The sequence below is a fragment of the Schistocerca piceifrons genome, chromosome X, assembly GCF_021461385.2.
Source record: "Schistocerca piceifrons isolate TAMUIC-IGC-003096 chromosome X, iqSchPice1.1, whole genome shotgun sequence".
NCBI classification, from domain to species: domain Eukaryota; kingdom Metazoa; phylum Arthropoda; class Insecta; order Orthoptera; family Acrididae; genus Schistocerca; species Schistocerca piceifrons.
The window spans coordinates 707,319,993-707,338,291 of NC_060149.1; the positions used below are offsets into that span (position 1 = coordinate 707,319,993).

An 18,299-nucleotide genomic window follows, 5' to 3' on the forward strand; every position below is an offset into this window, starting at 1 on the left:
TAAGTAGTAATAGCCTAGTGACCGCAACCTCTGTGCCAGGCGAATGTGACGTCACACAGTGGCTGCTGGGAAGGGCCCAGCAGAGCAAGGAGTAGACTATTCTCTTTTTGGAAGCCATGAGAGCAACATGTACTGTACTGAACTTCACTGACGTGATTAATAAATTAGGTCACTGTTCAAGTGAGACTTTACTTGAGTTATTGTGACAGTGACTCAATATTTAATTTTTAAAACTGTCATGCCGCGAACCAAGTACATAGAACGAAGAAACTTCTTTCGATCATCGAGAATAATATTAGAAGACTGGCCAGTACCAGAGGTAATATCAGAGGGGGAATGTAATTATTTGACTCATTTGATTCTAAAGCATTCGCATGTGCCGCCACAAATTATCAGGCGCCACGAAGCTGATTGCAACAAATGACCACTAATTTTAAAACACACAGTTTCCACACATGACAAAATTTTTCACCACGTCTGACAAATAACATCGGTACAATAAGTGTGCTTCGACATGATGTGTTACTTTCAAAGTAAACTTTTGTACGTTAATTGCTTGTGCAGTCCGCAGCTCGTGGTCGTGCGGTAGCGTTCTCGCTTCCCGCGCCCGGGTTCCCGGGTTCTATTCCCGGCGGGATCAGGGATTTTCTCTGCCTCGTGATGACTGGGTGTTGTGTGCTGTCCTTAGGTTAGTTAGGTTTAAGTAGTTCTAAGTTCTAGGGGACTGATGACCATAGATGTTAAGTCCCATAGTGCTCAGAGCCATTTGAACCATTTTTCGCTTGTGCTCCCTTCCATACTAACTACACTGTTCTTTACAACACACACTAACGGAAAAAATCGGAACACCAAGAATGAGCTATGCGACATAAACGAAAGTTGGTAGGCGTGTTTCTACATCTGAAAGATGATATCTATTCAGCCGGCCGTGTGGCCGTGCAGTCTAGGCGCTTCAATCTGGAACCGCGTGACCGCTCCGGTCGCAGGTTCGAATCCTGCCTCGGGCATGGATATGTGTGATGTCCTTAGGTTAGTTAGGTTTAAGTAGTTCTAAGTTCTAGGGGACTGATGACCACAGATTTTAAGTCCCATAGTGCTCAGAGCCAGTTGAACCATTTTTTGATATCTATTCAGATTTCACGCCAGCTGCATAAGAGTGGCACTAGTAGCGCCGCTGCGAGGATGCATATCGGGTTTGCTTTGAATACACGCTGTACCGGTTGTGACCGTTAGTTTCCTTTGACATTGGATGTGTTAAGTTAATGTTAGTCAAGAATGCCTTTAAGGAGAAGGACAAGATTAGTGGTTAACGTCCCATCTACGACGAGGCCGTTAGAGGCGGAGCACAAGCTCGGATTAGGGAAGGACGGGCAAGGAAATCGGTCGCGCCCTTTCAAAGGAACCATCCCTGCATTTGCCTCAAGTGATTAAGCGAAATCACGGAAAACCTAAAGCAGGATGGCCCGACGCGGATTTGAACAATAGCCCTCCCGAATGCGAGACCAGTGTGCTAACCACTGCGCCATCTCGCTTGGTAAATGTCTTCAAAGCGACAATGACAACATTATCAACACATCACCGAGTAGAAATACGTCGTGAAATAAGGTTACGAGAGGCTGGATATTCCTCCTACGATATGGCAGAAAGACTTGGCAGGAATGTAGACAGTGTACATGGCTGCTGGCAGCGGTGGTCACGGGAATGTACGGTAACGTTAAGACCGGGCTCCGGACGGCGACGTGGCACTACTGAGAGGGAAGACCATCGTGTTCGGTTTATGGCAGTGGCGCATCGTACTGGATATGCTGACATAACCAACTGATACAAATCGGTTACTTCAAGGACAGCTCCGAATCAGACGTCCTGTGGCGCGCATTCCACTGGTACCAAACCACCGCCATTTGCGACTTCAGTGGTGTCAAGCGAGAGCTCATTGGAGGACAAGGCGGAGGTCTGCTGTGTTTTCCGATGAAAGCTAGTTCTGGCTCGATGCCTGTGATCGTTGCGTCTTGGTTAGAAGGAGGCCAGCTGAGGACCTGAACTAACCTGAAATGATAATTAAATCAAGACCCTAAGCTGTCGACAGGCGTTGATATACATCAATGGAGACAGTTGAAAATGTGTGCCCCGACCGGGACTCGAACCCGGGATCTCCTGCTTACGTGGCAGACGCTCTATCCATCTGAGCCGCCGAGGGCGCAGAGGATAGTGCGACTACAGGGATTTATCCCTTGCACGCTCCCCGTGAGACCCACATCCCCAACTTAATGTCCACACACTACTTTCGTAGTGCCCCTGCCCACTACATACACTCTTTACTCGCGGCGGACAACCTTACCGAGTCCAGTAAGAGTTCGGGCAATGCGTGTGCATCCAGACCAAAACGAAGAAGTTCAATGGCCGGTTAGCCTTAACTACATGAAGATGGTATCTGTTCTTTCGGAAAGAACAGATACCATCGGTGATCATGCAGCTCTCTTAGAATGAAATGATAATTAAATCAAGAACCTAAGCTGTCGACAGGCGTTGATATACATAACGGGAACAATTGAAAATGTGTGCCCCGACCGGGACTCGAACCCGGGATCTCCTTCTTACATGGTAGACGCTCTATCCATCTGCATGCTCTATCATGTTTGCATGCTAGACACACACTGAAGCTACACCTGGAGTTGTGGTTCAAAAAATGGTTCAAATGGATCTGAGCACTATGAGACTTAACATCTGAGGTCATCAGTCCCCTAGAACTTAGAACTACTTAAACCTAACTAACCTAAGGACATCACACACATCCATGCCCGAGGCAGGATTCGAACCTGCGACCGTAGAGAGTTGTGGTCTGGGATGCGATTTCGTATAGCAGCAGGAGCAGTCTCATAGTTATCTCACGCACCCAGACTGCAAATTTATGCGTCAGTCTGGTAATTCGACCTGTCGTGCTGCCATTCGTGAACAAATTTCCATGGGGTGTTTTCCCACAGGATAACCCTCGCCTACATACCGCTGCTGTAACCCAACATGCTCTACAAAGTGTCGACATGTTGCTTTGGCCTTCTCGATCACCAGATCTGTCTCCAGTCGAGCACATATGGGACACCACCGGACGACATTTCCTGCGTCATCACAACCAGCGTTAATTGTACTGTACTGACCGACTAAGTACAACAGGCATGGAGCTCCATCCTACAAACTGACATGCGGCACCTGTACAATACAGCGCATGCACGCTTGTATGCTTGCATTCAATATTCTGGCGTTTACACTGGTTGTTAATGTACCAACATTCCACATTCGTATTGGTTTATCTCGAGCGCTTATATTGACCAGGTACCTTGCAATGTTAATCGCTTTAATATGTTACGTAGACAAATGTATTCACGAAATTTCATTACTCTGTATTTATTTTTTCAGTGAGTGTATGTTCTTCACAACTTGACGCAATTTAACTAGTTACATTCGTCCTTTCGGTGTAAATTTTTTCTACTAGCAGTACCCCCACTGTCCAACACTAAATTCAGATACGAACGAACAAAGTACAAAACTATCTTCTGTCTCATTGAAGACTGTCGTACTTAAATTCGTCCCTTAACTCCGGAAATGACTGTACACAAATACAGACTTTTCAGCGTCTTTATACATGACATGCAGATGCATATTTTTAGGCATCTAGAGACTAATAAAATTTTCATAAAATTTTAAGATAATGCCATTATGAATTCCGTCACGAACCTCTATTCTGAATGAGTTGCCAAGGTACAGGAATTAGTAAGTCTCGCAACACGCTGCGTGAATATTGAGTTCAAATGACGCAGAGTTCACACACACCCTGCAATGCGCGGCAATAGAGGGGCATGAGATGAGCTAATGTGTCTTAGAACGGCCGTGTTAGAGACACATAAAAAGAGCTGTATTTAAAGGGCCTTAGAGCAGCAGGGAACATTGCCAATGATAAAAGTTTAACTAGAGGTCAACAACATCTTCTACTCCAAAGGGCGCCCATTTCAAAGCTACGGATACCATTCCATGCCTTCTCTTGGTCTGACTAGCGACATTACCCAGTTGTTTTTACCCGTCATGGGCTCGTACTATGTTCTTGACACTAGATGTTCGCTGTCACAAGGAAGAGGGGACGGTAAAAGGAAAATGCGCAGTACGAATAGCGACGCGCTAGTCTGGTAAGTGGGTCGACGTTAGTAGTTCAGGTTGCAGTGACGCTGAAATGCCTACAGGCTGCCGCGAATTTTCCTCCGTCATGTCGAACCACGATTTCCATTTGTTTGGAAACAAAGTGCACGGCATGAAAACAAATTCTTCGTGTCGCCAAGCTATGATGCTTTTACAGAGCCCTTTAACACCATCTCCTGTGTCACCAAAAGATATGATTAAAGTTCAGCTATGTTCTATTGCATAACTTCCTGACAAAACCGATACAATCGCTGTAGCACATTTTTATGCAACATGTTTCTTTAGTCACCCAGCAATTCTAGTTACATAAATGAGCTTCACCAGTGTTCTACCACACACTTCAGCCATTCCCGTCGTATGTGTCATATTTCAGACTCGTATAGATAGTGATGTGGGAGGAAATCGGCCATAGCTTAATTGTAAGAATCATCCCGTGCTTCAAATACAAAAGTAGTTGAAGAAAGCCTACCTTACGCGATATCAAATTTATAATTTTGATGAAAGTAACTATATAAGGTTTTCTTGCGTGAAATTTAGTCTGTTCATGCTATTCACGCTAAACGCTACTTAATTCATTATCAGTCGAAACCACTGAATTAGCTGATCGAGTGATGTGCCTAACAAGGGAACCTCCCCATCGCACCCCCTTCAGATTTAGGCATAAGTTGGCACAGTGGATAGGCCTTGAAAAACTGAACACAGATCAATCGAGAAAACAGGAAGAAGTTGTGTGGAACTGTGAGAAAAATAAGCAAAATATACAAACTGAGTAGTCCATGTGCAAGATAGGCCACATCAAGGAGAATATGAGCTCAGGAGCGCCGTGGTCCCGTGGTTAGCGTGAGCAGCTGCGAAGCGAGAGGTTCTATGTTCAAGCCTTCTCTCGAGTGAAAAGTTTAATTTTTTATTTTCAGACAATTATCAAAGTTCAGGCACTCACACATAATCAACTCCACTCTCCAAAATTCCAGGACATGTTTAGATATGTTTGGACATTGCAGGATTTGTCGGTCTACAAACGGAAAAATTTGAAAACGTTAAAAACATATGTTTTGACAGAGCATAGGGAAAACTGTGCGACTGTGAAACTGTTGCATTCATTTGTTGCAGTTTATGTGACAAACTCTTATGTTTTCATCACTTTTTTGGGAGTGATTATCACATCCACAAGAAAACCTAAATCGGGCAAGGTAGAAGAAACTTTTTACCCATTCGCCAAGTGTACAAGTTAAATGGGTCGACAACATATTCCTGTCATGTGACGCACATGCCGTCACCAGTGTCGTACAGAAAAAATGGTTCCAATGGCTCTGAGCACTATGGGACTTAACATCTGTGGTCATCAGTCCCCTAGAACTTAGAACTACTTAAACCTAACTAACCTAAGGACATCACACACATCCATGCCCGAGGCAGGATTCGAACCTGCGACCGTAGCAGCCGCGCGGTTCCGGAGTGAGCGCCTAGAACCGCTAGACCACCGCGGCCGGCTTCGTATAGAATATATCAGACGTGTTTTCCTGTGAAGGAATCGGTTGAGCTATGACCTTGCGATCAAATGTTTTCGGTTCCCATTGGAGAGGCACATCCTTTCGCCTAATAATCGCACGGTTTTGCGGTGCAGTCGCAAAACACAGACACTAAACTTATTACAGTGAACAGAGACGTCAATGAACGAACGGACAGATCATAACTTTGCGAAAATAAAGTAAATAAATTTTTCACTCGAGGGAAGACTTCAACCAAGGACCTCCCGTTCCGCAGCTGCTCACGCTAGCCACGGGATCCTTGATGTTGCCTATCTTGCGCATGGACTACTCAGTTTGTATATTTTGCTTATTTTTTCATAGTTCCACACAACTTCTTCCTGTTTTCTCGATTGATCTGTGTTCCGTTTTTCAAGGTCTATCCACTGTGCCAACTTATAACTAAATCTGACGGGGGTGCGATGGGGAGGTTCCCTTGTAAGTGCTGCTTAGTGCTTGCTGCCCTTGGGTGGACTAGCGCGGCACAGTCATCGTTTCATTCCCTGGTCACTGCACGCGTTCTCAGCATCTTATCTTTTTTTCTGAACAATTTTTCGCATGATGAAACATATGTGTTAAATAAACAGACATTAGATACATATATTATTATTATGTTTCTGAAAAGGAAACTCATTAGATACTAGTAAATTTTGAAAATCATAATACATTAATGAAATTTAAAATAATAATCAAATTATCTTAATGACCATATTTCAGGATAATTACACGCTAATTACATTGCATTCAGTTAGCGAATAATCGCTCTGTGTAATTAAAGAAGTACGAAATCGAATGAGTCTTGCTGCACGCTAGTCGGTTGTGCGTCATATCGCTTTCCTTCAGGTAGCCGCCTATATTTCCCGAATACAGCAGTTGTTGGACAGTGGACTGCCCTGTGAGTCATAAGCCTTTTAAAATTACACGTGAAACATGAAACATAATTGTCCAACGCCACACAGCATTACTATTGCATTATACAGGGTGGTTATAGTTCAACTTTCGCTACTTGAGCCAGTGTGAACGGAAAAACGTGTACCCAGCTTTATAGGAATGATGTCCAGATTGTGCGCTGCAGGTTTGCATTGTTAGTAGTGTTGGTGTCATGACTTGCCGTTAGGCACCGGTATTGGCGTGGCGACATAGGGTTGAAACACAAGCATCAGTGTGCATTACAAATGGTTCAAATGGCTCTGAGCACTATGAGACTTAACATTTGAGGTCATCAGTCCCCTAGAACTTAGAACTACTTAAACCTAACTAACTTAAGGACATCACACACATCCATGCCCGAGGCAGGACTCCAACCTGCGACCGCAGCGGTCGCGCGGTTCCAGACTGAAGCGCCTAGAACCGCTCGACCACAACGGCTGGCTGTGCATTACAGTTGTCGACAGTCAACATGGGTCTGGACAAGGTGAGCAGCGCCTCATTCATGAAGCTGTTTTATGAAAAGGACAGCAGTAGTGCTGCTGCTGCTCTTCGCGAGTATCGATGTATTGAAGGAATACAGAGAAGTCCTCATTCCGCACCGGGGTTGAAGAACATGATTCTGAAGTTCGAATTAACTGGCGATTTAAGAACTGCTCCTGTGAAAGGTCAACGGCCAATGCACAACAAATTGTTGAAGAGGTTACTGCTGCTATGGCTGAAAATGCTTTATTGCGAATGTTTAATTATAAGCACTGTGTATATCTTTGCCAGTAAGATAGCCATCTCTAGAGAAGTACAGTCATTCTTTGCATTTCATAGTTACTGTCATGGGGACAATGACTCTTCGCAGAGTTTATTCATATTCTAAACACTAGCAAAATAAACCGCTGGGAAGGTGGTGCTTTTGCCAGCCGTAGTAACAGCAAACAGCCATCTTACTGGTCAAAAATGTCAGAATCGAAACCATTGATTGCATTAAGGGACACACGAGAAATCTGTTTGTAAATCTTGAATCACCTCTGGATCTGCTTGGAAAAGGATCGTTACATTGCACCTAAATGTGACAGACATGATGTTATGCGATCTGTTGTTTTGACGACGTATTTTTAATTTATAGAATTCTCGGGTGACCTGCCGATACAATGTAAAATCTGTATTTCCACGCCGGCCGGAGTGGCCGAGCGGTTCTAGGTGATGAAAATAAAAAATTAAACGACTCACTCGAGGGAAGACTTGAACCAAGGACGTCTCGTTCCGCAGCTGCTCACGCTAACCACGCGACCACGGCGCTCCCGAGTTCACACTCTCCTTGATGTTAATTATCTTGCACGTGGACTACTCAGTTTGTATATTTTGGTTATTTTTTTCATAGTTCAACACAACTTCTTCCTGTTTTCTCGATTGATCTGTGTTCAGTTTTTCAAGGCCTATCCACTGTGCCAACTTATAAGTAAATCTGAGGAGGGTGCGATGGGGAGGTTCCCTTGTAAGATGTCAATTGCACTTCGCTCGTCGGTTATTGATTTGAACCGTTAACGTTATTATTATTACTATTATTATTTTCGACGTTTCCTGTTTCCTGAAATGTATGTACACTCCTGGAAATTGAAATAAGAACGCCGTGAATTCATTGTCCCAGGAAGGGGAAACTTTATTGACACATTCCTGGGGTCGGATACATCACATGATCACACTGACAGAACCACAGGCACATAGACACAGGCAACAGAGCACATGCACAATGTCGGCACTAGTACAGTGTATATCCACCTTTCGCAGCAATGCAGGCTGCTATTCTCCCATGGAGACGATCGTAGAGATGCTGGATGTAGTCCTGTGGAACTGCTTGCCATGCCATTTCCACCTGGCGCCTCAGTTTGACCAGCGTTCGTGCTGGACGTGCAGACCGCGTGAGACGATGCTCCATCCAGTCCCAAACATGCTCAATGGGGGACAGATCCGGAGATCTTGCTGGCCAGGGTAGTTGACTTACACCTTCTAGAGCACGTTGGGTGGCACGGGATACATGCGGACGTGCATTGTCCTGTTGGAACAGCAAGTTCCCTTGCCGGTCTAGGAATGGTAGAACGATGGGTTCGATGACGGTTTGGATGTACCGTGCACTATTCAGTGTCCCCTCGACGATCACCAGTGGTGTACGGCCAGTGTAGGAGATCGCTCCCCACACCATGATGCCGGGTGTTGGCCCTGTGTGCCTCGGTCGTATGCAGTCCTGATTGTGGCGCTCACCTGCACGGTGCCAAACACGCATACGACCATCATTGGCACCAAGGCAGAAGCGACTCTCATCGCTGAAGACGACACGTCTCCATTCGTCCCTCCATTCACGCCTGTCGCGACACCACTGGAGGCGGGCTGCACGATGTTGGGGCGTGAGCGGAAGACGGCCTAACGGTGTGCGGGACCGTAGCCCAGCTTCATGGAGACGGTTGCGAATGGTCCTCGCCGATACCCCAGGAGCAACAGTGTCCCTAATTTGCTGGGAAGTGGCGGTGCGGTCCCCTACGGCACTGCGTAGGATCCTACGGTCTTGGCGTGCATCCGTGCGTCGCTGCGGTCCGGTCCCAGGTCGACGGGCACGTGCACCTTCCGCCGACCACTGGCGACAACATCGATGTACTGTGGAGACGTCACGCCCCACGTGTTGAGCAATTCGGCGGTACGTCCACCCGGCCTCCCGCATGCCCACTATACGCCCTCGCTCAAAGTCCGTCAACTGCACATACGGTTCACGTCCACGCTGTCGCGGCATGCTACCAGTGTTAAAGACTGCGATGGAGCTCCGTATGCCACGGCAAACTGGCTGACACTGACGGCGGCGGTGGACAAATGCTGCGCAGCTAGCGCCATTCGACGGCCAACACCGCGGTTCCTGGTGTGTCCGCTGTGCCGTGCGTGTGATCATTGCTTGTACAGTCCTCTCGCAGTGTCCGGAGCAAGTATGGTGGGTCTGACATACCGGTGTCAATGTGTTCTTTTTTCCATTTCCAGGAGTGTATTATGTTGATAAAGGCAGATCGCTAAGGTGCTGCACGATCAGGCTCTCTCTCAGCATACGGTCGCACTACTGCTCTCGTGTTTTGGCGACATTCGCTTTCTCAGCTATTGGGTAGAATATTGTGAAGATCTGATAACTTTATGGAGACGTCGTCTACTCGTTGCTACAGCAAGGCACAGTCTAATGATCTTCACGCAAAAGATAAACAAACGAACCGAGCAGTGAGTGGAATGTTGTTTACATTTGATAGTCGTCATGCAACAAATAACCACACGAAACCTGCAGTGAGTGGAATGCTGTTTACATTCGATATAACCTATACACTAAAGCTAACACGCAGCGTACCTGTTCTTCGTAACCGATAGTCCATAATTAACGGATCCTGATACATAAACAAACCTAAGAGAACCTAATGCATTGTACGCATTTTCAAACGTATTATTGAAAGGTAAATAATATACAATCCAACTATCATATCTCCTCTACTCTTCCACCTACGAAAAAAAATTATAAACACCACATTATGTATCTCTTCAAGTTAAGCAGCTTTTTTTCAAAAGATTTTCCTCTCTCGTGAGAAGTGGCTGAGTTATGCAGGTAGTTTGTCTTAGGTGCCGTACCTTTGTACACTGGTGTCGAAAATTAAAACAACAAACGGAAATTTTGCAAGGTTGCCTTTATTTTACCACAAAACAGTACGAACAGGTGACAATAGATGACAGCAAAGTAGAAACAACGTAAAGACTACAGGACGTAAACAACTGCAACATGCATTAAGGTAGACAAAAATGTTCTTATTTTTTTCCAGCTTAACAGATTTGCACACACACACACACACACACACACACACACACACACACACGCACACACACACACACACACACACGCACACACACACACACACACACACACACACACACACACACACACACACACACACGTTCTGACAATTGGTTAATGTGCTTAATATGGCGTATGAGCACCTCTGTCAGCAATAAAAACTTGACAACGGCAGGGCATGCTGTGAATGATGTAATGAATCTCATGTTGAGGCAATAATGCCCTTTCTTCCAGCAGAGTTGCTCGCAAGTCTTGGACAATGGTAGGTGGATGCTAAAATAATGCAACCCGTCTCCCTAGTGCAGCCCAGACATCGTCTATGCGATTCAAATCTGGAGAGCGAGCAGGTCACGCCATGCGTGCAAATCTTTCGTTTCCAAGGAAACATCAACCACCCGTGTTCTATGAAGTCGAGCATTATCTTCGTCAGTACAAAGTCTTGGCCCACAGCTGCTCGCAACAACCACACGTGAGATCCCAGGATCTGGTCACGATACCTTACAGCAGTTAAACCTAGCCAATTCACCCGTTCAATTTCATGAAGAGGTGTTGTAGTGGTTAACATAATCACTGCCCGCACCAAAGGGATCATCCTCGATATCAGTCTCTTTTCACAACGTTTGGGTCTTCAAATCGTGTTCCAAGTTCCCTCCAGATGCGAATACGTCGAGAATCACTCTCCATACCAAATCGGGACTCAACTGTGAAAAGAACATTGGTCCAGCATTCAACCGCCCAGGTGGCATTCTAGACGTTCGTTTCTGTGAAGACGTGTCATAGGTACACATACAGCAGGTCTCCGACGAGGCCACTGTGGCGAAGCATTCTGTGTCTGGACACAACACGCCCAGCGGATGCTGCTCGGTCGGATGCAAGTTTCTATGCAGTACTAAGGCGGTACCGTCGTGCCCTTAGAGGGAAATAACAGTTCTGTCTTTCTGATGTCACACGTGGTCGGCCCTATCTTAGTCTTTGGAACACAGTTTCTGTCTCTATAAACTGTCTCCACATCCGAGGAACAACAAAACTAGGAGGTCGTGTAATACCCCTGTGTCTTCGTCCAGCAGTTTTGTCAACATTGGATTAGGTGCTCTTTGTGATGTGGATCGTTGCTGCTGTGACTGTGTCACTGTACATTCGAACGACAACAGGTCCGACATGTCGGGAAGACGTACTGTCAACAGTGGCTGCCGCTGGTGAGGCAGTCGCAGAACATTGTAAAACAATAAACTGGTAGCCAAGATGACAGGAAATCTTTTTAATCCATGATTACCGGTTTCGGCGAAACTAAAGCCGCCATCATCGGATCTTAGGACACATACAGTTTACAACATCAAGGCAAACAATGTTGTAACCTGTATGTGTCCTAAGATCCGATGATGGCGGCTTTAGTTTCTCCGAAACCGGTAATCATGGAACAAAAAGAATCCCTGCGATCTTGGCTACCAGTTTATGGTTTTACAAGCATCTAGATCGCTCCCACATGAGCACAATGTGCTCCCTACAAAAGTCGCAGAACACATCCATGTCCTCGTCTAGCACCAGATCATGGTCTGTAATAATAACAAGAAAACTTAAGTATAAACACATTAAACATATATAGTGCGTACAGAATGCCATAACATTGTTAATTTATCACAATAGGTCTGTAAGACACACATGCAGTAGTCCTGTAAGTCTTTGCTACCCTGTCGTCGCATTGGCGTGCTGCGACGCGTGCACACAGATTGATGGGTTTTTGCCAAAAATAACCATACTGTGATGACAAAAAAATTGACAGATACTTACTGTCGGACTACTTCTGTCCGGCTGTCAGCTGCTGGCAGCAGTTCATGCTGGACAAATTACAGACGGCAAATGATTACAATCATGCAGTCGAACTATAAATATTACAGTTGCTCGAGGGGTGGGAGCTGATCTTGCACGCCATTGGTGCCCATGGGGCCCAGTACAATTGGATGAGAGCATGGTGCGTCGACGCACGTACGTAGCTCCGCAACTTACGCTAAACTGTTTAAACAGCACCTCATGCAATTCAATTAGAGCACTTCTGAGATGCGCGGTGGAGCGTTGTGTGCGGCGGCGTGGTGCGGGAAACGGGGGGGGGGGGCTCACGAGGCAGTGATTTGATGTTTTCGTGGCCTTGTTGCAATTTTCCGGATGCGATGATGTCAGAATTCCCGGAATGCTGATGCTGATGTCATCAAAATATAACAAGTACAATTGCCAGATGCTGACGTCGGCTATTCCGGGAACGCTGATGTTGATGCAACACCAGTTGCCCTCTATCACTGCGAAATGCGACAGTAAAGGAACAGTTCAGAGACGATGACTGTTTCCATCACCGTGACAATGCACCCTGTCATAAAGCAGCATCTATTAAGAAACGGTTTGTGGACGTAACATTCCTGAAATGAACTGGCCTATCCAGAGTCCCGATACGAATCCAATGGAAACATCTTTGAAATAATTTAGAACGTAGAGTTCACTCCAGACGCTAACGTCCAACATCAGTACCTTGACTGGTTACGGATCTTAAGAGGAAGACTGGGCTGCCATTCGTCCATAGACATTCAGACACCTCATTGACTGAGTCCCAACGGACTTCAACCGATATACAGGCATGGTTAGACAAACCCCATATTAATGTTCTCTAATAGGTGGCCAGATATTTTGATCAAACAGTGTATTTCTACTCTGTGGTAAATTCCACACTGTTTCATGGAAACAGCGGGCGACTTGGTCGGGCATTTGAAGCTAAAGACTTCTAGAAGTAGCAGCAACCGTTGTCAGCTCTGTGCAATTCTTGTTAATTCTACTTGCGGCGTGAAGTCGCGCATGTGCCTTGGCGTGTAAGGAATGAGCACCCGCCCAACAGATGACAAGTATAGCTTATAGCCGTCCGTGCGGGGAACATAACGTGAATTCAGCTCGTGCGCGGTAACACCAGCACTGCTATCGCGTGTAACTGTCGCCGTAAACCAAACCACAAATTTTTGCTATGCGCAGACGCTGCCTCTGCTCGCCTAACTGTAACTGATGAAAACACGGGCTCTCAGGCTACGCGAAGCTGAAAATCAGTTTGCCATTTCTGTGGAATTGCTTTTCCTAGCCCTTATCGCACAGTTCTTGAATTCAATTACCCTTTAAAGCATCAGTGAATTTATTTGTAGCATTAGCGATATTTTTCTCTCTTCCTCTAAATTCAGAAACCATTTCACTCACTTGCATTAATTTGTATATCTGTGCTCTTGTTTATACAGATGTCAGCTGTGGACTAATGTGCTGTTTTAAGACTATTTCCACTGCAGAATTATCTAAATGTCAATTTCGTCTCAGACACGTCCATTGTAAATAACTGGGGATCGATAGTAACAACATCATGTCTATTTTTATCACGAGAAAGCTACACTATAACTCTGATCTCTATAAATCTCAGATTCCTGTGAATAATATTATAGAAAAAATCTGTTGTGGAAACAGAAATCTGTAATTCTGGAATATGTTAGACTTCTTATCAGCATTCTTGCAGAACAGCCCGTTTCTTCAGTAAACACTAAAATATCGTCTAATGGAGAACAGCGTTCTGTATACAAAGAAAGTTGTTATTTAGTCACGATGGCAGAGAATGATAATTGCATTACCGATTTCGAATGATCATTGCCATTTTTATTATGTGGCAGAATTACACACTTCCTGTAGCTATTTATTTCAAATGAGTCGAAATGTACTGAAATGAAACTGAATAGTAGATACTGATATTTCGCTGTTTTTTTGGTGAATGGGATGACAGTTTAATAGTGTCACACTACGAGCTGGTTATAGCCAGTCCAAAACTGATTATCTCTGTATTGCGGCTTGCGTTAGTGGAGGTTTCCCACTATTTCAGCAGGGCGCAAGTCCAAGGGGGGGAGAGGGCAGGGTCACAGGGCCCGTAACCCCCCCCCTCCCCCCTCCAACATATTTCAGTAGAAATGTGTATATTTTTACTTATATCGGTTTCGAAATGTCACAGCTAACTTTCGGTCAACAAGCAAAAACTGCATGCTACATTTAAAATAGGTTACTTTTTAATTGCTCATGTGAGATATGCTGCAAGCTTGCTATTTTCAGTTGTAATAACGAATTTAAAAAAATGGAAATGGTAATGTTAATCAGAACACAGGAAAGAGTTGTGACCTAAATAACAATAGATTTATTCATTCTTAACATCAAAAGATAAAAAAATGGCTAAAGGAACGTCACACGAACATTTTTATTTGACAAACGCTTTCACTAATATGGGGTCAACGGTAAACAAAGTGATCAGCTGGGGATCGACACACGAGACTAACCAGGACACTAATCGCTTTATCTGACTTCATATACATGAATCCGGGATGTGACCCAAAAACTACGCTACTATCAAGCATCAGTACTCTATTATTCCATAAAGAAAAATATAGTTCAAAAGAACAGGATGCTGAGAAGCATATATCGGAGCCCTACGCCGTAGCAGCGAATACTTTACCCTCCTGCTGGGCGGCACATCACGATGCATTTGGCGGCTGAAGTCATGGACAGCAGCAATCTGTTATTAATGGCGCTCGCATGAAAAATGCAAGTACGCGGTCTTGCGTTCGGCTAATTCGGAACGCAGGTACTTACCTATAAGCCTCTGAAACCCCGGTGGATTCCAGTGTGCTGGTGGACCCGTTTGCTGGTCTGTCAAACCAATTTGACTCCGTCCCACGACTATGCGTGACAGAATATGTCAAATGTTAAAATGGTTGACCCAAAACAAATAAGTACACCCACGCTTCACTCGTTGTGTGCGTGATGCTAGAAGCAGTACCTTTGATGGTTCAGAACGTTACTGGCACAGGTTCTAAGTGGCACACTTTCAAAGGACACAAGTCTCACCGTTTAGGAAAAGACCTGCAGTTCTTTACTAGTGAAGCGCCAGTACAAGAGTGTCCTTTTCTCTTTCTCTCCACTTTAGTCAGCAGCTCAGTAGCAAAGCACATTTACATCTTAGACTAGTCCCACTTTAGCACAAGCCAGTCACAAGCTGGAGCACTGCATTCGAAGATGGGAGACTGGCCCTTGCTCTGCATACACAGATTTGACCGAACAGAGACTTTAAAGTTAATTGGGAGAAAAGGGAAAAAAGATTCAATTTCGCATCCTCTTTCCCACGTCTTTATGCTGTGTCTTTTGCTAACAACATGACCTTGATGGAACCACAGCCCTCCATAAAAAATCATTATCTCCCCTGTTGTGTCCATTTCGAACTTTCCAAAGAACGGCTATAAACTCGCTAAAAGCCTCGTGCCTTCACAAATATGTTTTGTAACAAAGTCTGGACGTCTGGGCGCCAGTGACCTGTCCCACAGAAATTCGCAGAAAGCTCACAGTCGTCTCATCGGCTTCCTGCCTAACTGGGGCTCATAATCTGCTTTATTGCCGGTCTTCAATGCTCTGCCCATTGCAGCGGCGACTTCTGGACGCGGCTGCCGACCGACCGGCGACATCCAACGTGTGGGCTGCACAATGAGACCGCGGAACTTGGCAGTCCGCAAATGTCTTCACCCAGGTTCCGCCGAAAAACGCTCCCCTCGGCCCTAAGCCGCCGTACGCTTTTACTGCAGTCGTTTAAATCGGCACCCTATTCCTTTGAACGCAGATAAAGCTTACTGCTATTCCTTCACTAGAGCGCACAAGCAAGAGCGTTAACTACTGCCCACCATTTCATCATGATGTATGAAGTCAGATAGTATCCAGGTATAGAAACCAAGTAATAAAGATCAACTTCCCTAAGAACATTACGCAGCATAACACCATATTAGAAGTGAGAGTGCCCTGCAATCTCTCAATGCAAGGTCTTTTTAAAGCTTGTAGCTACCGAATGATGACACTAAATTTTTAAAAATACATTACCTAACAAAAAACATGGAGCATCCATAAGGGGAGGAAACAATGAAATGAAACTTCACGGGGTGAGAGGGGAAGTGATGTTACTTAAGTCATTACAAACTCGAGTCAAATTTACAAAGAACTTTGCAATATGAGCTCACTTACCAGTATGACGTTGTACTCCCTTTACCTGGATATACGCACTGATTTGGTTGGGAAGCTGGTCCCACTTATGTCCTTTCGATGACAGATTTGGGAATCTTGCTGAACCTTGTATTCCCTCAACATATTCTTATTTATTTATTCGTCCTCCAGAGTATGTACTATATCTATGCATCTAAAACACATGGTTACTAAGTACACTGAATTGTATGAAGAGAATACATAAATGCATATTTACAGATATAAGAGCTCAAGCTGTCACTGTTTTGTTCAAAATAAATTATTAACAAACAGATTTAGAAGTAAATTAGACAGTTGTGATTTATAAGTTCACACCATTGCTTAAATTGCATCACAAGCAAGACAAAAAAATGAAAAACTCGTGCCAATTAAAACCTCCAAATTTTTCCCAGTACTTTTAAGGAAATTAGCAATAAATTTATAAAAGCGAATGTCTGTAGCAAAACAGAAGAGAAGAAGCTGAGTGAAGGAGGTGGTATCTCACACTCAGCAGTGTCTCCAAAAAGTCCAACCTATCATAGTCAAATTCGGGCCACGAAAACAAGATGTAGTTTACATTAACTTCCGATTTGGAATCACACTCAAATGCAGGAGAATTGTAAATTTTGATTCGATAGAGATGAAGAGGAAAAGAGATGTGTTGAAGCGGAGTGGAATGATGGTGGAAATCGTTGATCGGTACAAAATATTTCCTCGTAAGCCACGGCTTTGTAGGAATTCGAAGTTGAAACACCGTATAATAACCACCTTTAGTTTGTAGGGATACGTTCCACATCTCTCGTCATTGATTTCTTCCATGGCTTTTGATCCAACGTAACTAGTCTGTATACCGCAATTTCAGATTAATAACAGCGTCTTTACGTAGGTTGCTTCGCTAATAAGTCAACTTCCTCACTACAGCGGATGGCAGCGTAGAATTGCATCCACGGAAAATGGATGGTCTGTACTTTTATCTGCGGCGAAAATGAAAACAAGAGGGCTATTAGAAAACACTGGCCGCCCCGATAGCTGAGTGGTGCCGGCACGGTAGCTCAGCGTGTTCGATCAGACGGTTAGCTGCCCTCTGTAATAAAAAAACTGAGTTCATGGATCAACGACGAACTGAAACGGGTGTCTTGGGACGTCCGCTCCGAGCAGATGCAACGAACTAAAAAAAAACGAACAAAATGAGATTAAAACAACAAAAAAGTGGTGACGGATTGCCGTCCTACAGGCCCGGGTTCGATCCCCGGCTGGGTAGGGGTTTTTTCCGTTCAGGGACTGGGTGTTGAGTTGTCTTTATCATCATTTCATCCCCATCCGGCGCGCAGGCCGCCCAATGTGGCATCGAATGTAATAAGACCTGCACCAAAGCAGCCGGACCTGCCCCGTAAGGGGCCTCCCGGTCAATGACGCCAAACGCTCATTTCCATTTCCATTAGAAAACACTGACGTCTCCCGAAGGTATGAAATGCCTTATAACACGGTCCTCTGCTGCCGTTGACTCGAAATTCAACGTGCAATATTGTTTCTGCAGACTCACTTTACAGCGTGTAGCCATGCTCAAGGTCAAAATTTCGAGCACTTGGTATGACAGCTGTAATAATAAATACACAAAGCGTATGAGTTACGTGTTTGCTTGCATTTGGTATAATAGGGTAGGCGTTTGTGGAACGTCTTCACCTGACGGCGAGACAGTGATTTACGGCGCTGCTATCTTGACACTACTTGACCAAGACCCT

The 18,299-nt window shown here is 44.9% G+C and overlaps 1 protein-coding gene and 1 non-coding gene across 2 annotated transcripts in view; one reads left to right on the forward strand and one right to left on the reverse strand.

Moving 5' to 3' along the window:
- The window catches only part of LOC124721278, a 210,700-nt gene that overhangs the window by 51,194 nt on the left and 141,207 nt on the right, over window positions 1–18,299 (forward strand). The window lies entirely within an intron of this gene.
- Trnat-cgu lies at window positions 2,124–2,198 on the reverse strand. Its single transcript has one exon. It is a non-coding gene; the product is annotated as a tRNA-Thr (tRNA).